This window comes from Prionailurus viverrinus, chromosome B4, assembly GCF_022837055.1.
Source record: "Prionailurus viverrinus isolate Anna chromosome B4, UM_Priviv_1.0, whole genome shotgun sequence".
In the NCBI taxonomy this organism is placed as follows: Eukaryota; Metazoa; Chordata; class Mammalia; order Carnivora; family Felidae; genus Prionailurus; species Prionailurus viverrinus.
This window is the reverse complement of record NC_062567.1, coordinates 106,288,430-106,310,634: the sequence shown is the minus strand read 5'-3', so window position 1 is coordinate 106,310,634 and position 22,205 is coordinate 106,288,430.

Here is a 22,205-nt window from a genome sequence, read left to right as displayed (position 1 = left end):
ACATTTTCTGGAAATAGAAACCTCTTTACAATTCTGAATTCTGGCAAGAACTTGGATTACCTTTGATACAGCTTCCAGAAAGGAAAGAAGCCCTGACAGCACCTTGATTTTTGCCCAGTGAGATACATTTTGAGTTCTAGTCTATTCACTGTGAGATAACACATGTGTGTTGTTTTAAGCTGTTAAATTTGTGTTATTTTGTTATAGCAACGATAGAAAAAAAACAATGGTACAAAAAAATAAAAACCCACCATTATATCATATTAAAGGACATGTGGCTAATCTGAGAGATTATACAGATGAGATATTCCAAGAAAAGTCCATTTCCATTTCTTATGAAGTAAGCCACATCATACATGTGTACATCGTCATTTTCTATCTTCTAAGAGGTGATATTTTTATTAATGTATTATTTAAGTAAAAATTTGAATTTCAAAAGAAGAATGAATCTGGAGAAGGTAACTTTTTTTTTAAAATAGAATCATAAGGCACACTAAATGGGAAATGTTCTATTATACCAAAACTACTATGGAAAATATAAATAAGAGTAGGAGTCATGGCAATGACAAAAATGTATACTTTAATTGACTATTTTATGGAAACTAATATTTTAGTTAACATTGTTTCTTTTATGATGCATTTTATTACATGAGTTTTTTGGTCAACGATCACCTTTGACTTGTCCAAACAGGTTAAGAATCTGAGTTCTAAACCTTGGAAGTATTGACATTTTGGATTGGATCATTGTTTGTTGTAGGATGCTATCTCAGGCAATATAGGCCATTTAGCAACATCCTGGGCCTCTAAACACTAAATACCAGTAGCACCATCCTCATATACGTACACCCTAATTGTGACAACCAAAGATATCCCCAGACATTGCCAAATATCCCCTGGGGGCAAAACCACCCCCTCACTGAGAACTTCTTTCTATATGATAAGGATTATATAGTTTAGTAGAAAGCACAATTATGGATCCAGGAAATTAAGGAGGCTGCTGTACAATATTAGACTCTCATTGATCTGGAAAAAAAAAGAAACAAACCATATTTTATTTTTGAGTTGCATTGCAAAAGAATATCAAAGCTCATCTTGCCTTTACATGGTTAGGCATGCAGTAATTTTTCATAATCTTGCTTCAAGGATACCTATTATATTCAATCAGTGCCAGAAGACTTGGATTCAATTATATTATCACAATATACTCAACTACTCTGATGATATAATAGCTCCTAAATTTGAAAAAAATATATATGTATCCAATGATAGCTCAAAAAAAAGAGTAAATTGGCTTATAATCATCTACAGATTCAAGGACTTAAATAACAAAAGAAAAAAAAGATTACTTAGATTGGAGTTGTTAGAAGCATTATCTAGTAATTTATTTTTATTTCTGAACTACTTCAAAATGAGAAAATCTAAACTGGGTATGTTTAGGTTTTAGAGAATCCTTACATATATTTATGACAATTTGGAGGAACTCTATTAATTCTCTCAGGTTGCCATAACAAAAATATCATAGACTGGGTAGGTCAAACAACAGAAAGCTATTTCTCACAGTTCTAGAGGCTGGGAAGTCCAAGATCAATGTGCTGGCGAATTTGCTTCCTGCTGAGAAGGAAGTTTTATAAAAACTATAAAGTTTTTATAGTTTCTCTCTTTCTTGCTTGCAGGTGGTTGACTTCTCTCTGTGTTCTCGCGTGGCCTTTCCTCACTGTGAGAGAAAAAGAACAAGTTTCTCGTGTCTTTTTTTATAAGGGAATTAATCTCCACCCTCATGACTTCATCTAACCCCAATTTCCTCCTAGTTACCCCATGTCTAAATATCATCACATCAAGGGTTAGTGCCTTAACATATGAATTATGAGGAAACATAACATTAAGTCTATAACAGGTACTCTAGACATGCTATTACTTTGAAGGATCTGAGCAAATGTCCTGGATTATAGTAGAAAGGCTTTCTCATGAGGAAGTCAGCAATCGACAAAGCTTTCTAATTAAATTGAGCTGATTTATTTTCAGGAAGATACTGGGTCATGAAACAAGAGCCTCCTACATGCTCCAAGAGCACAGTTCAATATCCTTCTGAGATTTAATTCCTGCCTAGTAGATACAGTGATTCCCAGCATTTTATTTATTGTCAGATTCAAATCAAAAGGTAAATAGTTTATAAATGAAAGTAAGAAAATGATTAATGAAATAAAGGAATAGGAAAAAAATTTAAACAAGGAGAAAGTACATCTGCTTAAAAAGGTCAATCTACCTGCTCTCTGGCTATGTATGCTGTATTCATTGAAAATATTACTCCACAAATTGTATATAACACCTTAGTCATTTGGTCGGGGGTGGGGGGAAACCTGAGCACAGACAGAGAGAGGGATTATCTAAAGTCCTATGATAATTGTGAAAGTTTTTATAGTCCTGTCAGACCATTGGTTACATAGACAATGTGAATGAAATCTGTGTGCCCCTAAAGAAAGAAGTGTTAGTGACTGAAATAGTTTTGGGAGGTTCAGCATTAATATGATTTAGGGGAGATACAATACGATCATGAAGATTTAAAGATCATTGTTCAGGTATCATAGGGAATAAAATTTGAGTCTCATTTTAATTGGTCTGGGAACCTCAACAAGTTATATCTAATATATTTAAAAATAAAATAGTGAGAAGGATAAATTGTCATAAGGCAAAGAGTGGCTCCAGAAGATTTTCTGTTCCAAAAATCAAGTTGGAAATAGGAATTCCACAATGAGGAGAGGAAGATTTATAAATCTGGCCTTTTGTAACCTCAAAACTCAGGACTACTTAGCTAGAACTCAAATATTAAAATAATTCTGGTTGTTCACTGTAGACTAAATTTTTAGTATGTTAGCAGAAATGGAATCAGACTTGTATAGTCTGAAATCCTAGAATACCAAACTAAAAGAAAAAAAATTATGAAAAGGGTATATAGAACTCAGAGTACTTGAAAATATAAAATGAAAGTATAGCCTACAGTTCAGTTTCCTAGCAGTTTAAGTAACCTGAATAAATATTTATGTTCAATATACAATTAGCAGGGATGATCCAGATCAGAGGCTAATGCCCAGGGGCAATCAATGGTCTGTAATTAGTGAATGCTACTTTGCAACTCATTTCTTTACAGAACTGTCCTTTTATAAACCAGTCAGTGGTCATGACCCCAGAAATATTTTGGAATGTAATTACTGAAACTTGTATAATCCGCTATCTGGTAAGGTGTCAAAAAAGAGGATACTTCTATAAAAGGAATACCTTTAATAATACCAACACTTGGTATGAACAAAGTATTTATATATTAAATTATACTTATAAGGGTATAATTATGAATATATTATGGGACATAATGAATGTATGGGGAATAAATATTTTGATAACATTGTGTAACTGATTTACATAGATAACTTGAAAAAGTTATCAAACTCTCCAAAATATGGAAAACAATTGTCCAAGTTATATATGATTGAAGATAGAGTCACAAATCAGCAACTCAATCTACCTGTTAAGAGCAGATATGTTCATACAAAAAGGTGAAGTATAAGTTTGTCTGTTGATTAAATAATATGAAACTCTCCCTCAAAGAAAATGGAAAACTAGAGTTTATTTATCTAAACCTGTTTTTCTTCATCTAATTGTCTCTTTGGATATTTCATGTAGATATTGACATAGTAATAAGAAAAACATTTGAGATGCTATCAAGGATCTTATGATTGTAGAAGGTTTATAGAGGAAACATGATGAGTTAATAAGATGACTATAAGAAGTTACAGACCAAGAGACATCTTACCTACTTATAAAGGAACCTCAGGGAAAACCTACAAGGCACCCACCTACAATCTAATCTAGTCTAAAATACCTGCTGTGAATGGTGGTAGTATTCATACAGACAAATTGCTTTGCTTATGAGGAGGAGGGATGTGAATATTCCTAGAGAAAGATATACTATTATAATTGACACATGGCCGCACTAACTGGATCAGGCTGACATTGGCTGGAACTGCTTATGCTCTCAGTTATTTGGGAGTGGCCACAACCGTTTAACTCTCTCTTTCCATTCTACTAGTCAGAGGAACTGACTGGGCCTTCACCTTCATGGACTTGTAAACTCTGCTTTTGACTTTCAGGAGATGCGAAAACCAGAGAATGATATCACTACCTGGTAGCATGCTATTGTGTCCATTGTGCTTTACAGTCTCCTATTCATGATGATAAATAAGAACAAATTGGTTTACCTTTTACTCTTATGAAAGACACTTGTTTAATTTATTTCTCAGTTGGTGTCTTTCATCGGTCCTCATCATCTTTGTGCTAACAGTTTAGATGCATAGAGAACAAGTGATTCGTGGCCCAGAAAGAGAGTCACTTAGGGAGAAGACCTTCAGGAAGCTTGTCAGGCATGCTAAGCTTGTCAGTTGAAGCAACTGAATTCATAAAGCAATCAGAAGCATATGATAGAAAGTAGAAATTTTTACTAGGTAACATTAGCAGCTAAGAGCCTAAATTATTGATAATGTGTTATTGCCAAACAAGAATATAAATCTTTTGCCTATATTGGTTCATTTAATCCTCATGTGTCAGACACACAAAGGTGACGTCTCAGTAAGTCACATGCTTATATAATCTTATTTCCTTTATGGTGAGCAGAATCAGTGCCTTGTTGCTAACCAATAGAATATGGCAAAGGTGATGAGATCATTACTCCTGTAATTACTTTAGCTTAAATAAGATCCCATCTCAGCAGACAGGAATAAGAGCTTCTCCAGCTTACCTTTAAGAAGTAAGTTGTAATATTATCAGAGAACCTGGGAGAGTTCTCCCTGGCATGGATTGCAGGAGGCCTCCTATAGCTGAGAGCCATTCCAGGATGACAACCAGCAGGAAAACAAGAATTTTAGTCTCATAAACACAAGGCACTGAATTTGCCTAATGTAACTTTGAAGAGGAGGTCAAATTTCTAAAAGGAATGCAGCCTGGCCAAATTCTTGATTGCAGCCTTATGGGAACCTAAACCGAGGGCCTATGTCCAGACTTTCAACTCACAGAAAGCTAAAGGCATTAAATGTATGTTGTTTGCATCTGCTAAATCTGTGATAATTTGTTACAAAAAACAGATAATTAATACATTTTTAAAACAACCCCACTGATGGTTGCCAGAGGGGAGGATAGGTAAAAGGAAGTGGGAAATACAGGCTTCCAGTTATGGAATAAGTAGGTCATAGGAATAAAAGGCCCAGCATAAGGAATATTCAATGATACTGAAATAGTGATATATCAGGACAGATGGAGACTAGACTTGTGGTGAACATAACATAAAGTATAAATTTGTCAAATCACTATGTTGTACACCTGACACTAATGTAATGTATGTCAACATTACATAAAAATCCATGAATTCAGTACTATTTGTTTATTATTTCTTTTTTTTTTCATTTTTTTTTTCATTTTTTTTTTTCAACGTTTATTTATTTTTGGGACAGAGAGAGACAGAACATGAACGGGGGAGGGGCAGAGAGAGAGGGAGACACAGAATCGGAAACAGGCTCCAGGCTCCGAGCCATCAGCCCAGAGCCCGACGCGGGGCTCGAACTCACGGACCGCGAGATCGTGACCTGGCTGAAGTCGGATGCTTAACCGACTGCGCCACCCAGGCGCCCCCTGTTTATTATTTCTAAAATGATAATTAAAGTATGGATTGATTAAAAAACTTCCAGTTTACACAGCTAGTAAATGGAAGAACTAGAATCTTGAAAACAGGTAGTACAAAGAGGAGAATGGATGTCTATAATCTTAACTTTGTGTTTGAAAAACAAGATAATTCACTGTTAAATACCCAAAACTTCTGGCAGACTACAAATCTGTTATATCCTCTAAAAGGACTATGAATTATTTTCTAATTCTCAACATGCCTATTTCCTTATTTTTATATCCCTGTACATATTTACAATAAGTTCCTTTTAATTAGGTCACCCACAAAATATGTTTCTTCCTCTGTTCTTAAAACACCTTAGTGAGTTAGGGACATCTATGGGAAAGTAAATGTGTGTGTACCTATTGCCCATTAGTACCATAAGAAGCACCTTGAACAAAATGAAATCATTCACATATTATATATGGAATTTAGAAGGGGCCTCTTCATGATCTAAGAATTTCCTTTCATCCCAGAGCTTCTAAGATATACACCTAGTATTGCAGCTAAATAACGCAATACGATTTAATTTATACTATCACTTTTGGTCTCTCCTTTTCACCCAAAGATTCCCCTTAACATTTATGGTAGAGCTGGTTTAGTAGTTATGAATTCTTTTAGGTTTTTTTTTTTTTTTTTTTTTTTTTTTTTTTTTTTTTTTTTTTGTCAAAAACTATCTCTCCTTCTATTCTGGATGAAAGCCTTAATGAATTCTTGGCTGCAGATTTTTCCCATTCAGCACTGAATATATCATGCCACTCCCTTCTTGCTTGCCAAGTTTCTTGAGAAATTTCCTGCTAGTCTTATGGGTTTTCCCTTGGAAGTTACTGTCTTCTTTTGTCTTGCTGCTTATAAAATTTTTTATCACTATATTTTACCAATTTAAACACAATCTGTCTAGGTGTGGATGTGCTTTTGTTGATTTTGATGGGGGCTCTCTGTGCCTCCTGGATCTGGGTATCTGTTCCTTCCCCAGACTAAGATAGTTTTCAGCTATTATTTCTTCAAATAGGTTTTCTGCCCCCTTGTTTATCTTCTTCTTCTGGTACTCCTATAATACAAATGTTATTATGTTTGATGGAGTCGCTGAGTTCCCTAAAAATATTCTTATTTTACATAATTATTTTTTCTCTTTTGTTCAGCTTGATTACTTTCTATTACTCTGTCTTCTAGGTCACAAATTCATGCCTCTGCTTCTTCCACCTTGTTGTTCATCCCATCAAGTATGTTTCTCATTTCATTTATTGAGCCTTTATCTCTCCTGTTATTCCTTATCTCTGTGCTTAGGGTCTCATTCTTGTCTTCCACTCTTAAGTTCAGTGAGTATCCTCATGATCATTATTTTAAATTTCCTATCAGACATGTTACTTATATCCATTTCACTTAGATCTCTGGCTGTGGCCTTATCCTGTTCTTTCATTTGGGATACATTTCTCTGTCTTTTCATTTTGTCTAAGTCTCTGTGCCTATTCTCTATGTTGGGAAATTCAACTATGTCTCCTATTCTTGAGGTTAATCGCCTTATGAAGAAGAGATCCTGTAGTGTTCTGCCATGTGGTGTCCTCTGTTCCTGAGGGATGGCTCTTCTGGGAGTGGCTCCAATGTGTGTTGTGTGTTCTCTGCTGTTTTGTCCTGGCCACTTTAGCCTACAGGCCAGTCATTGGCAGAGGCTCTCTTTGCCTGTTGCAGGCAGTGTTTGGTCCCAGGCCTGAATGTGGCATGTTTTAACTAGGTGTGCTCTGGTCTGTGAAATGAGACTTGTCACTACTACTGGAACCAAAGCCTCACAAAACTATCAAGTTAGGACATAGGGTGTTAGCAGGTTTTAGAGCAACCTTCTGTGCAAGGGAGCCTGCTGTGCTGGGACTAAGGCAAACATGACTTGGAGGGGAATTTCTGCCAGACTGCAGGGCGGCAGGGGTTGGTGTAAGCAAGTTAGGTACTGGGTGTGAGCACTGGGATGGTTCCTGCAGGTGGGTTTGTGTTTATGCTGAGGGGTGGAGGATATAGAAGGTGCTGGTCAACTCCTTTGTTTCTGATGAGGTGTTGCTCTGATTACTGCCTTTCAGGGAGAAGTTCTGAGAAGGGCAAATAATATCCCCACTGTGTGCCCCAGGAATTCTTCAGATCACTGTTTCTACCCTGTCTGCCCCTGGGTTGTTTGCCTGCCTTCTCTTCTGGAGCAGTGCAGTGCCTTCCAGACTGTACCCCAGTCAAGCCCACAGACTTTTAAACACCAAGCTTTAAGCCACACTTGTAGGAATTCACAAAATTTGGCCCCTCTCATTTTACAAGCCAACTGCTAGCCAAGAGAATCCGTTTTCCTGTTGTGCTCCCCTGTGTACTAATTTGTCTCTGAGACTGTAACTCTCTCCCCACCACAGTGGCCATGATCTTTTTCTCTCATAAGCCATGTCTCAGCACTTCCTACCTTCTTTGATGTGGCCTATTCTCTACCTTTAGTTGTGGAGTTTGTTCTGCCAGTCTTTAGGTCAATTTGTAAGATATTGCAATTATTTGATAATTATCTAGTTGTATTTGTGGAACGTGGGAAGACTAGGGTCCACCTACTCTACCACCATCTTCCAACCTCCCTTCCAGCCTTCCAACTTCCATATTTGCATACTTTTGCTGAAGTAAAATGTCAGTTAAAATTCTTCGGTGGTACTATATGGGGGAGAGATCTAAATCCATTTTGTTGCCTCCATTAGCTGCTAGGTTGCTTGCATTCAGTTACCATTATTGCAAGGCTGCTGGTTTACAAGGTTTCATAGAACTGAAGAGAGATGGTTGAGGGTAGGCTAAATTAAAACACCAAATGCCCTTTCCCTACCAAGATTAATCTAATACTGTTGGAACAAGTGATCTTAGATTGTAGCAAGTCTGATGTTAATTTTCAGATTTCTGTAAAACCTGGTTTTCATCATTTTTACCAATGTTTTCATTGTTTTTATGGAGGATAGGAATTATTTCCATCCTTGTGTGAGCTCTGAGTTTTGTTCTAATTCTTTAAGTTGGTTCTTTTCACGACCTAATGTAGTTTTATTGTTGTTGTTGTTGTTGTTTGTTTGTTTGTCTGTTTTTTAAATGGATGCATTGATTACAAATTAGGAGAGGCTCAAGGGAACCCTCTGCAGAACTCCAGAGCACTGGCTGTATAGACTTCTTACCTCCATTACTCTTCCTAGAAAACCCTTGCTACTTTCACTTTCTGGATTCCTACCTTGATATCCTCATCTTAAGGACAGTCCCCAGATTGGCCTCATTTCCTTTTCTCTGCAGTAGGGTGTAGGTACACTCTCAGTGTAGTAAGCTATGGGCATTCACAGGGTTTACCTCTTTTATTTCTCCTTATTTAGAGATCAGTTTCCTGTGCAGCATACTGTCCCCATATCTGATAATCATTGTTTCAAATATTTATCCAGATTATTATTTATTCAAGTAGAAGGATAAATCTAGTTTATGTTATATCAGTTTGACCAGAAACAAACATGTCTTTCTTACAGTTACATATTTACCTAATTTCTTTTCCTTTAAAACTATTTTTGAATATCTACTATGTATCTAATAGTTTATTTCATATAGAAAATTACTGGGTACTATAGAAAATTATGTATTTAATTAACTTATCAATTCATAAATATATATAATTTTTCCAAATTTAAGCTTATTCTTAAATATCTACCAAAAGATTCTTAGAAGTTTGGTTTTTTTCGCCCTTATTTAGTTTGCAGACTAGTGGTCAAAATCAGACAAGGATCCAAGCACATGTCTTTAGGTTGCTTCTGCCAGCAGAGACAGAGTAGGTCTATGTTATAAAGATGCTATTTTATTTTCCCTTCCCCTGACTGGTCGGATTTTTAAAGATGAAAAATATGAAGAGTTTTGACAGAAAAAAAACAAGTTGTTCAAAAAAAGTTAAGATGGGAAAGATTGTGAACTTGAATGGGAAGTAGAGAGGGGCAGTATGAAAAATAACCTGTTGTCATGGTTGTAAAGAACACATAAAGGAAAATATAAAAAGACAAGTCTTTATAAAGGAGTAAAATAATATGGGAAGATATGAATATCACTTGAGTGTTGAGACTGCATTTGTCAACAGTGAGGATCATGGAGATTGGGAGATCATCAGAATTAAAGTTAGTTGCAAATACTTTGTCTTACTTGTGTAATATGGGGTATTCCCATGATAGAAAGAACAACTGAGAAACAATGAAATTAGGGTTTCTTAAGGATATCACTGTGGAGTTACTGTAGTAGCAATGGCATTATTAATAAATAAAGGAATCAGGACATGAGGAAAGTTTAAAAGGGAAAAATCAAGCATTCAATTACAATGAAAACAATACATATATAGATAGGGATAATATGCAACTATTCAGAAGATTATGTTAGGTGGATAAAATAATTGTGTGAGTGCTAAACATGTCCAGACAATTATTAAAAAATACTAATACTAAGCTAATACTAACTCATTTTCAGAGTTTTCTTGGACCTCAAATTTATTACCAGATGCTAACCAAATAAACCAAACTGTTTCATTCCACAAGGGGAAGCAGGTGCTCTAAATGGAGAGATTATTAAATATTTTAAAATTTGGTCTATTAGTATAGTTGTTTAGTTAATGAATTTTATTTTGTTAATTGCTAAAATTATTACTTCTTGCTGGATTTTTCAGGTAATATGTCACTGATAGTTGAGCACAAGTTATATTTGTGGAGAATTAGGTTTTATGCAGGTGACATAGGAGTGAAAGACTGATGTCCCTCTGCTAGTCTTCTAAATGTTTATTCCCCTGCCTGAATGGTTTGTTATATCAAAATATTGATAGATGTGTGTATACCTATGTTTACTTTTCTCTCCCTGGGATTTTGTATGTCCAAAGGTTGTGACAAACATTTTTAGAGAAAGATGTTTTCGTTGAACTTAAAGGAGACAAAGGAAGTCCTGTCAACTCTAATAAAAGTCAGTTCACACGAGCAGCAAACAGAAATAAATGAGTTGCATGTTCTGTGCGTGCAATCTTCTTTAAAAGAAGTTTTTATTGTTTTTAGTATTCTAATAAAATAAAAACTGAAATGATAAATTTTCTGGTCATCAAACTATAACTCATGAACTAAATTTTTTGAAATGTCCACACAAATGTCAAAATTCACTCTTCCCCGTTCTTGTTCTCATTGCTACAAGTTTTTTAATTCAATGACTACTTGTGTTTGTTAAAGCTTAATTATATTTACGTTGCTTTTACTTTTTTAAATTTATTTATTTTGAGAGAGACAGACAGAACACAAGTAGGGTCAGTGCTCAGTGAGCAGAGCTGGATGTGAGGCTCACACTCACAAAACCATGAGATCATGATTTGAACCAAAATCAGGCACTTAACATTGGATGCTTAACCGACTTAGCCACCCCGGCGCCCCATATGTTGTTTGTCTTTTAACAAAAGTTTCATTAGAAGAAATGTTTTAATAAATTATAAGTTTTCCTAATTCAGAATCATTCATTTTGGGCAGGGTAGAATTCAACAATTCCAAGTATAAGGGAAAGGAAGCAATCTGTTTCAAGTGCAGTAGAGGTGCTTAAGACTAGACTTAAAAATGATAAATCAGGCACTGAAGTTTCCCAAACTGGCAGTAACAAACACTAACACTGTATCCTAATTGATTCAAATCATTACTCTAATTCTCTGTGAAAGCAGTTTCAGATCTAAATTATTACCATTTAAGGTATTCTGTACATATCTTTATTCGTGAAGTAAATAAGAACTGTGAACTTAACACAACTAACCAGAGTTCTGTATACATTTAATAACTTTCTTAGTAGACACTGGCTTAAAGAGTCCAGTAAGCATTTCAGAGGTATTTTATATTTCTTGAATTGTTCAAGAATCTGTCTCAGTTGTGGATTTCAGAATTCACTGATTTTTTTTATGTTTATTAATTTTCTAGCTGTGTTTCTGTCTACCCAGGCTAAGCCTGATCTGTTCCACTTTTGATTACAGTGTTTTGCATAAATTAAAAAAAGAAATGAGAAGATTATATAAAGTCGAAAATGCTAAACTAATTCTTCCGGTATTTCACTGAGCCGTGGATTTGGTAATGTGACTTGTGATTCTTTAGTTTTTCGTTTCTCGAAATTGCATACTATCTCACAGGATTAATGTTGTTTGAAACATGTTTTGATGCATGATGCTCCATCTCTGTTTAAAATACAGTCAACTTTATTTCTTCTAAGTCATAGTGTTAGTTTATGGAATCCTGTTCTAACACTCAAAATTTTCACTAATTTCCTCTTAATAAAATGCAAAGTTTGGCTTCATGGTAAAACATGTCAGAAGACAAATAATTGAGCTTTGGTACTATTAGTTCTTTTTATCATTTCAAGGAAATATTGCAAGTGAGACCACAGTTTTCAATGATGTTTGTTGAGTGTTAGACTTAGCAAAAAGGAATTAGTTGTGAGGTACACTGCTTCAGCTTTTTATAAATGCTATGTCTGTGGATACAAATTGATTAATTTTAAGGTGGTAAATCAGTAATAATTTTAGACTCCATTTTTTTTTTAAATTTATTACTCCCTTTTTACTTTAATTCCATTTTAGAGGCTGCTTACTACAATGGCATTATTTTAGGTGTGCCATGGAAGATGTGATATTACAGAGTGGCCTGTCAAATAACCCACTGGAATTATTTCTGTCAGATTGCAGAACCAGGAAATATCGTCTGGCTTCTAACAATCTGGTCTATATTTTACACCAAGAGCACTGTAAACATTTTATCTAATTATGCTTCTGTCTGTTTTCTATTAGGAAGTTCAAAGCTTAATTTTAGTTGACTTATAGCAATTGTAGGGAATGATATGGTATACATTTTGTGTGCTAAAACCAGCTTGATATCTATTTATTACTGTACTCACATCCATTTATTCCAGTCTCCTTAAGTATCTTTTTTATGTTGTATTTCTATATGCCTTTCACTTTATGTCTAAACTATGGGTAAGAGTTATAAAAGAAAGTTAAAAAAAATAAACATTCCTTACTATGTTTCAAATATTTTTCCTGTTTTGAGTGACTTAAGTTTGTCTTTGTTAGACTAAGTATCTGTAATTTTGTAAGCTCACTTTACCCGTTCTGTTTGATATATATATATATATATATATATGCTTAAGGCTACATGATACCCACTGAATCTATAATATAGAGGGTTTTTTTTTCTATTGAAAATTACATAAAATATTTTATTGGCTAATATCCTTTCTTTAAGGTGCTTCTAGTTACAATATTCATAGGGTCTCTAAAATATTATTAGTTAAAACATTGAAAAGTTTTTAAGTACATACTTTAAAAAGTCATATTTCAAGACTATGCTTTTTGACAGCTGTGAAATAACAATGTAATTGCATCATAACTGTGAAATATGACTTTTTCTTGCTTGTAGAAAGTGGATATTTTGCCAATCATGACATGTATACAACAGTTTCAGGGCATCCATATTTCCTGATTAATTAAGCCTGCTATCCACCTTGTCAGATTCATTGCCACGTTATTCAAAAGTTGAGATAAGCAGATTAAACATATAAAATAACAGGAGGTAGTTTGAAAAAATAAAAGAGTACTTTCTTTTGTAATTGTATGTAAAAGTACACTATATGTAGAAAAATTTATAAGTAATTTTAAAATAAGCCATTTTGGAAACTAATTTTTTTTCTTTTTTTGTCAACAGTTTTCATAGACAGTAGAGATTTCATATGACTTGGTATGATGATCCTCAAATATTAATGAAAAAGTTTTCAGTTATCCCCAAGTAACTTTTAATTTAGATGTATTACTGTGGAAGTTGAAATTATTAACTTATTTATCATTTATAGGGGAAAAGATTATGCAATTAATCCTTTAAGAGAAAGGATTATATCTTTTTGTCTATTTATTTTGAGAGAGAGAGAGAGAGAGTGAGGGGAGAGGCCAAGAGAGCAGGAGAGAGAGAGAAACCTAACCAAGCTCTGCACTGTCAGCACAGAGTCCAATGTGAGTCTCAAACCCACAAACCATGAGATCACGACCTGACCTGAAACCAAGAATTGGACGCTTAACCAACTGAGCCACTCAGGCACCCCATGAGAAAAATTAACTTTAGATACAAATCATAAAGTAATGTCTGCTCATGTTATCATGAAAGACATGAAAATGCATTGATTCATATTTTTCTAATTCTTATGATAAGCACATTAGGTTGGAAAGAAAAAAACACTAGCTGCAGAAAGTTTTGTAGTTACATAAGAGATTTTCAGAATTATAACAAGCACAATAAGAGATAGTGATTTTTGTGATCAGAATTTTTTTTTAAATTTTTTTTTCAACGTTTATTTATTTTTGGGACAGAGAGAGACAGAGCATGAACGGGGGAGGGGCAGAGAGAGAGGGAGACACAGAATCGGAAACAGGCTCCAGGCTCTGAGCCATCAGCCCAGAGCCTGACGCGGGGCTCGAACTCACGGACCGCGAGATCGTGACCTGGCTGAAGTCGGATGCTTAACCGACTGCGCAACCCAGGCGCCCCTGTGATCAGAATTTTTAAATGCCTATTTATTTATTTTGAGAGAGAGAGCAAGCGAGAGAGAGAGAGAGTGCTCATGAGTGGGAGAGAGTCAAAGAGGGAGAGAAAGAGAATCCCAAGCAGACTCCATGCCTGGTGCATAGCCCAGCATGGGGCTTGATCCCATGATTGTGAGATCATGGCTTGAGCCAAAATCAAGTCAGACACTCAATCAACAGATCCACCCAGGAGCCCCTGTGAAGGGAATTTTTGTTATAATTATGCTTTTTTCTTTAAAAAATGGCTCGGGGCGCCTGGGTGGCGCAGTCGGTTGAGCGTCCGACTTCAGCCAGGTCACGATCTCGCGGTCCGTGAGTTCGAGCCCCGCGTCGGGCTCTGGGCTGATGGCTCAGAGCCTGGAGCCTGTTTCTGATACTGTGTCTTCCTCTCTCTCTCTCTGCCCCTCCCCTGTTCATGCTCTGTCTCTCTCTGTCCCAAAAATAAATAAATGTTGACAAAAAAAATTAAAAAAAAATAAATAAAAAAAATAAAAAATGGCTCGATATGATGATTACCAGAGGGGAGGCAACTGAGGGGATGGGTGAAATAGGTGAAAGGAATTAAGAGTACACTTGTCACAATAAGCACTGGGTAATGTATAGAAGTGTTGAATCACTGTATTGTGCACCTGAAACTAATATAATATTGTATGTTAAGTATACTGGAATTCATTTTTTTTAAGCAGAAAAAAGGCTTGAGATAGAGACAGACAAATAGCAAAAGATGTGAAACATCTACCAGTTTGATTTACTCTTTGTTTCAATAGAACATAAAAATAAGCATTTATTCTTGACCTCAAAAAATAAGAAGATAAATACACAGCAGGCATCTATGGAACATGAACAGAAGAGAGTGTGCAGCCAACTAGAGAAATGACAATTAAGCCAAGGATTTAAGGGTGTGTGTTTTTTAACTAGGTTGTGGAAGATGAAAGTAAATGGGAACATTCTAATCATGGAGAATAGATTAACTAAGGGAATGCAAATCTGAAGTAGAATAAAGCATTCAAGTAACTACAAACTCTTCATTACTATGATAGAATAAAATGTGTGATGTGAAGTAGTGAAGATGAGGTTGGTTGGAGAACTGGATAGAGGTCCCAGAATAAGATGTCGAGTTTGAAATATACCCTGAGGCTAAAAGTCCCTATAACTTAGAAATCCTCCAAGTTGACAAACACTAAAGCAAATAATGCCATGTTTTGTCTGACTTCCTACATAAATCCAAAATTTCAGATTAGTTTCTAATTTGAATTACATTAAATGTAATTAAAATATTAAAAATATCTGTATATATATCAAACTATCATAAGGCATAAAGCATTTAAAACATTGCTTCTTGATGACTGAACAATTAATATACTTGTTCACAAAAATTGCATTCAAAATAGTACAATTTACACATCAATGCTATAAGATAAAATCTACGCTTGAAATAAGAACCATAAATAAAATATAATAATAAATTTATTTTGAGAGGATATAGAAAAAATTTTAATAAAAAAATTCCTATATTGAGTCATTATTCATTGAGATTGATATTGAAGAAAGTTGAGTTGGGAAGAGGCAAAGATTTTTGAAGCAATCAAATGGAATGATTGTTCAGGGTGGCATACAGAGGAGTTAGGTGAGGAAGAAAAAACTTCCATCAAACTGTCATATCCAGAAGAAATGACATAATTTTCCTATCATTTTGTTACTGCTGTAGACAGTCCATGACAGCAAGCTTCAGGCTGCTCTTCACATATAAGCGAGCACAGCAAGGGTACTTACCAGATTTAGCCATTTCTGTCCCATGTATGATGCTTCCAATGGAAAATCTGTGCCCTGTGTCTCCCCATCAGCTGTCCAAGACTTTCTCAGAGTCTGAGGCTCTTTCTAGACAGTATTTCTTCCTTTACTCTTCTTCATCAAAGAAGTCAGACCTGCACTGTGGGCTAAAGATAATGCCCACCTACTTCTGATCCCTCACTCCTTTATCTTCCTAAGTATTTCTCTCAAGAAATCTGTTGCCCTTTCACTTCCGCCTTGGTATGTGCTTCTGGAGAATCTGAACTATCACAGTAAGAGACATTAATCAATAATCAAAAGAGGAATTTTCATTCAGCTGACACATTTAAAGATAATGTTTAGCATTATATTTGCATGGCCTATACATTCCTTAAAACTATATGGCACCTGTGGATTGATGGTGTGCCTCTTAAAGTTGTCATCATTCCTATTTTCTTCAAACCAGAGTTACATATCCTTCTGAACAAGTATGGCTTTTAATTTTTCAGCATGAGATTTTAAGAGCTCTCCAGAATCTTTTTCATCAACTTCATCAGAATTAACATCCTTCTTCAGGAACATCAATTTTCACCCAAGGTTACAAAAGTATAGATTCAAGGGAATATGTGCACCCTAATGTTTATAAAATCACAATCAACACTAGTCAAACTATTGAAAGAACCGAAATATCCAATGACTAATGAATAGATAAAGACGATGTGGTATATATATATATATATATATATATATATATATATAACACACAATGAAATATTACTCAGCCATCAAAACAATGAAATCTTGCCATTTGCAACAATGAGGATGAAGCTAGAATGTATCATGCTAAGTGAAATAAGTTGATCACAGAAAGACAAATACTGTATGATTTCACTCATGTGGAATTTAAGAAACAAAACAGATGAACATATGGGAAGGGAGGGGAAAGAAGAGAAGGAAACAAACTGCAAGAGACTCTTAACAATAGAGAACAAACTGAAGGCTGATTGAGGGAGGTGTGTGGGAGATGGGCTAGATGGGTGATGGATATTAAGGAGAGCATTTGTTGTGATGAGCACCAGGTTTTGTATGTAAGTGATGAATCACTGAATTCTACTCTTGAAACCAATATTGCACTGTATATTAACTAAAGTTAAATGGAAAAAAAGGAACATAAATTTTCATTCTTCTTTAACCATCCTTACAAAACCTTTCAAATAAATAAACCACAGTTGTGAAGTTGGTTTCTTGTATGTCTTGGTGTTGATGTATAAAAATCTTTTACCATGCCTGTATGGTAAATTCTAAAGCCATCCTTTTTTATGTCAAAGATTTCAAAATAATATTTTAGTAAATCTTCTTGTTTGACATCTGTATCCTGGACCAGGTTTTGCATAAGGAATTGAAAACGAGTCTAGGTCAATGCCACAATGTTATGGACTAAAGTCATGTTCCATGGGTTACACGTGTAGTGTAATATTTGAACAGAAGAAAATCACTTGGATGTTAGCACTATATTCTAGATTCTTGGCTGAATGTTAGGGGTCAAAAATGTTTAGAACTTTTTTTGGCAAGATTTTTGTTTATTAAGGGTCAGAGATAAGATTGTATGCAATTCTCAAAAATTCTACTTTGTTAAGTAGGCTTTGAGGATTTCCAGACAACTTGCATTTTCCTTTGGACATATTTTTGAGTAAATGTGTTTTTCAGAACATATTAGGCTAGTTTGGGTTTCACATATTATTAGCACAAATGCCTGGATAAATAGATACAGCCAGCTCTAGAAGCCTTTGTAAACATGAATTTTCTTCTTCTGAAGGATAAACGTACAGGACATTATTGCTTTCAAAACAATCCTATTTCATCTACAACAAAATTTGCTTAGCAGTATAACTTCCTTTTTAATATATAGTTAGTACAGGAAAATAACAGTTTCTTCATAGAGAGTTAAGATAGCTTTCACTATTATTTTGATGGTACGAGCTGTCAGTCTGCTTTGGCTGCTATAACATAATACCATAGATTGGGTGGATTAAACGAGACATTTTTTTCTCACAGTTCTGGAGGCTGAGAAGTCCAAGTCCAAGATCAAGGTGTCAGCAAATTTGTGTTTTGATGATGGCCCTCTTCTTGGATTGCAGACAGCCAACATCTTGATGTGTATTCATATTACCTCTTCTTTGTGTTCAAGGAGAGGGAGAGAGAGCTCTGGTCTTTCATCTTCTTCTATAAGGACAGTAATCCCAGCATGAAGTCCCCATCCTCATGTTTTCATCTAAACCTAATTACCTTCCAAAGGCCCCACCTCCTCAAACTGTAACATTAGGGGTTAAGACTTCAACATACGAATTTTGAGGGGATGCAGATAGTGTGTTTGTAACATGAGCATAGCTTGACTCTTGATATTATTGAACTTCTCAGGCTTATTTAGAAAGACAACTCCTTTGCTAACTAATTTTCCTCTGCCATTGCCTTCTCCTTTAACTTCTCAGACATTATTGTCTTCTTTTGAATTAACAATGGTAAAACCTTTGGGTCCTTGAGTAATCTGTGTCTCTCCATTTTGCCAATCATTTTGCTTGCTTTTCCAACAAAGGATGTTATTCTTGTCACATCATGCATGTGAATGCTAACTCACAACTCTTTTAACTATTATTTCATTATTATCATTATGGTTTACACCCTGATAATTTGTTCTTCAGCACTCATTCAATTTCTTTACCATGCTCAGAGTAGTAAAGAGTTGTCAAAACATTTTAGTTTTATTTCATTGAAATAAAACTTTCTGACTTGCTTTGCTTTGATTTCCACATTTTTATTTATAACATTTTCAACTATTTTATGATTCATTGTAGTAGAACATTAGACAAAAACAAAAACTAACTATAACAGATACTGTGGAAAAGCATTTGAGACAGGTACAAAAAAGCCAAGAAAGTTTCACACCAAGTGTGACATTGTGATGTCTTTCTTATTCCTATCACCATCACACCAATGAAAGCACATTTCAAAAAGTCTTCATACAATTCTCAAATTCTTCCAGTTGTACTTGGGGATATAGCTCAAGTTGGTCTTCTTGTCCCACAATTTCATTTATTAAAAATAATGCATTGAGGGGTACCTGGGTGACTCAGTTAAGCATCTAACTTTGTCTCAGGCCATGATCTCACAGTGTGTGAGTTCAAGCCCCATAGCCCAATAGGGCTCTGTGGTAACAGCTCAGAGCCTGGTGCCTGCTTTGGATTCTGTGTCTCCCCCTCTCTCTGCCCTTACCCTGCTCGCTCTCTCTTGCTCTCTCTCTCTCTCAAAAAATAAATAAACATATAAAAATTTTAAAATAATGCATGTGTATTGGAAAAGTAAATATAGTATTTTCCTATATAAAGTTTGGTCAAGAGCTTTGAGAGATATGTATATCTGTAAAATACAAGTATCTCCTAATGTGTTATAAAGTCAAATCCTATTCACTATTGTATTTTTTCCTGCAATATAATGAATCATGAAAGATACAACCTTAAAGTTTCTTGAACTGAAAATAAGATGCATCATAAAATATTGATAGTTTAAGGATATGGAGCAGGTGTTATGACTCTTATTCTACTTTAGTAAGCTTTGATATCAGACAGAATTGAAAGCCTGAGAAAGAATATTCAAAGAGAAGTATGGATAGTGGGTCAAAAGAAACTCCTCATATTTAAATAAATTTTCAAAGGCTATCCCTACCTCTAGTTTCACCATTATATTTATTGTTTACCTAAGGTAGTTTTCATAATAGAATATACAGATGTTAGTAACTTTCATTTAGCATAACTCAAAGCACCACCATTCAAATTGTTTTCTGTGAATATGAAATAAAATTGTAGAAAGAAGTCCTGTGTGGTCAAGAGTAATGTCACATGCTAGTGTCAATGTTGTTACAGACATGACACACAGAGATGCCAAGAGATGTAAGGTATCAAAAAGAGATCAAAGAGACATAAGATATATTTTCTATAAGTTTTGAGTTATTTTGTTTTTTACAAAGCTGGATTTAATTAAGTATGTCATATATATTTACAATAAACTTTTAGTGAGGAGAGAGATTACAAGTTGTAACATTTATCAGTATTTTCAAAACTTATTTTCATAATCATTGCCTAATATCTATTGGGCCAAAGATTATTTCAGAAAAATAATGATAAATGTGGTTCAAAAATACAGGTAAGAGAGTGGAGAAGAGGATGAATAGGTAGAGCCCAAAACACTGAAAATATAGTCTGTATGATATTATAATGATAAGCATATGTCATTATACATTTGCCCAAATTCATAAAATATACAACCCAAGAGTGAACTCTGATATAAATTATGGACTTTGGATGATTATGATGTGTCAATGTAGGTTAATAATTGATAAAAAATGTACCATTCAGACAAGTGATGTTAATAATGAAGCAAATCAAAACCACAATGAGATACCATCTCACACCTGTGATATGAACGGCTAAAATTAACAGCATAAGTAACAACAGGTATTGGTGAGGATGCAAAGAAAAGGAAACCCTTTTGCATAGTTGGTGGAATGCAAACTGGGTCAGCTACTCTGGAAAACAGTATAGAGGATCCTCAGAAAGTTAGAAATAGAACTACCCTATGATCCAGCAATTGCATCACTGGTATTTACCCAAAGGATACAAAAATACTGATTTGAAGGGGTACACGTACCCTAATGTTTATAGTAGCATTATCAACAATGGCCAAACTATGGAAAGAGCCCAAATATCCATTGATTGCTGAATGGATATAGAAGACATGGTGTATGTATGTATATATGCATGTATGTATATCACATGCAATGATGTGATAGAGCTAGAGTGTATTAGGCTAAGCAAAATAAGTCAGAGAAAGACAAATACCATATGATTTTACTCATATGTGGAATTTAAGAAATAAAACAGATGAATATATGGGATGAGAAAAAGAGAGTGAGGGGTAAACAAACCATGAAAGACTCTTACCCATAGAGAACAAACTGAGGGTTGTTGGAGTGAGGGAGGTGGGGATGGGCTAGATGTGTGATGAGTATTGAGGAGGACACTCATTATGATAAGCACTGAGTGTTGTGTGTAAGTGATGCATCACCGAATTCTATTCCTGAAACCAATATTATATTGTATGTTAAGTCACTAGAATTTAAATAAAAATTTGAGGGGCGCCTGGGTGGCGCAGTCGGTTAAGCGTCCGACTTCAGCCAGGTCACGATCTCGCGGTCCCGGAGTTCGAGCCCCGCGTCAGGCTCTGGGCTGATGGCTCAGAGCCTGGAGCCTGTTTCCGATTCTGTGTCTCCCTCTCTCTCTGCCCCTCCCCCGTTCATGCTCTGTCTCTCTCTGTCCCAAAAATAAATAAACGTTGAAAAAAAAATTAATAAAAAATTTGAAAAGAAAAAAGTGAAAAAGGTTATGCATGTGGGGGGGAAAGTGATATATGAGAAATCTCTGTACCTTTCTCTCAATTTTGCTAAGAAATTTTTTTCTGCTCTAGAAAAAGTCTTTAAGGGGCGCCTGCCTGGCTCTGATGGCAGAGCATGCGACCTCAGGGTTGTGAGTTTGAGCACCACGTTGGGTGTAGAGATTACTTTAAAATAGAATATAGGGTACCTGGGTGGCTCAGTCAGTTAAGTGTCTGACTTCAGCTCAGGTCACAATCTCATGGTTATGAGTTTGAGCCCCACATCAGCCTCTGAGCTGACAGCTCAGAGCCTGGAGCCTGATTTGGATTCTGTGTCTCCCTCCCTCTCTGCCCCTCCCCTGCTCACACTCTGTCTCTCTCTCTCTTTCAAAAATAAATAAACATTAAATAATAATAATAATAATAATAGGGGCGCCTGGGTGGCGCAGTCGGTTAAGCGTCCGACTTCAGCCAGGTCACGATCTCGCGGTCCGTGAGTTCGAGCCCCGTGTCGGGCTCTGGGCTGATGACTCAGAGCCTGGAGCCTGTTTCCGATTCTGTGTCTCCCTCTCTCTCTGCCCCTCCCCCGTTCATGCTCTGTCTCTCTCTGTCCCAAAAATAAATAAACGTTGAAAAAAAAAATTTAAAAAAAAATAATAATAATAAAATAAAATAGAATATTAAATAAATAAATATATTTAAAACAACAATAAAACA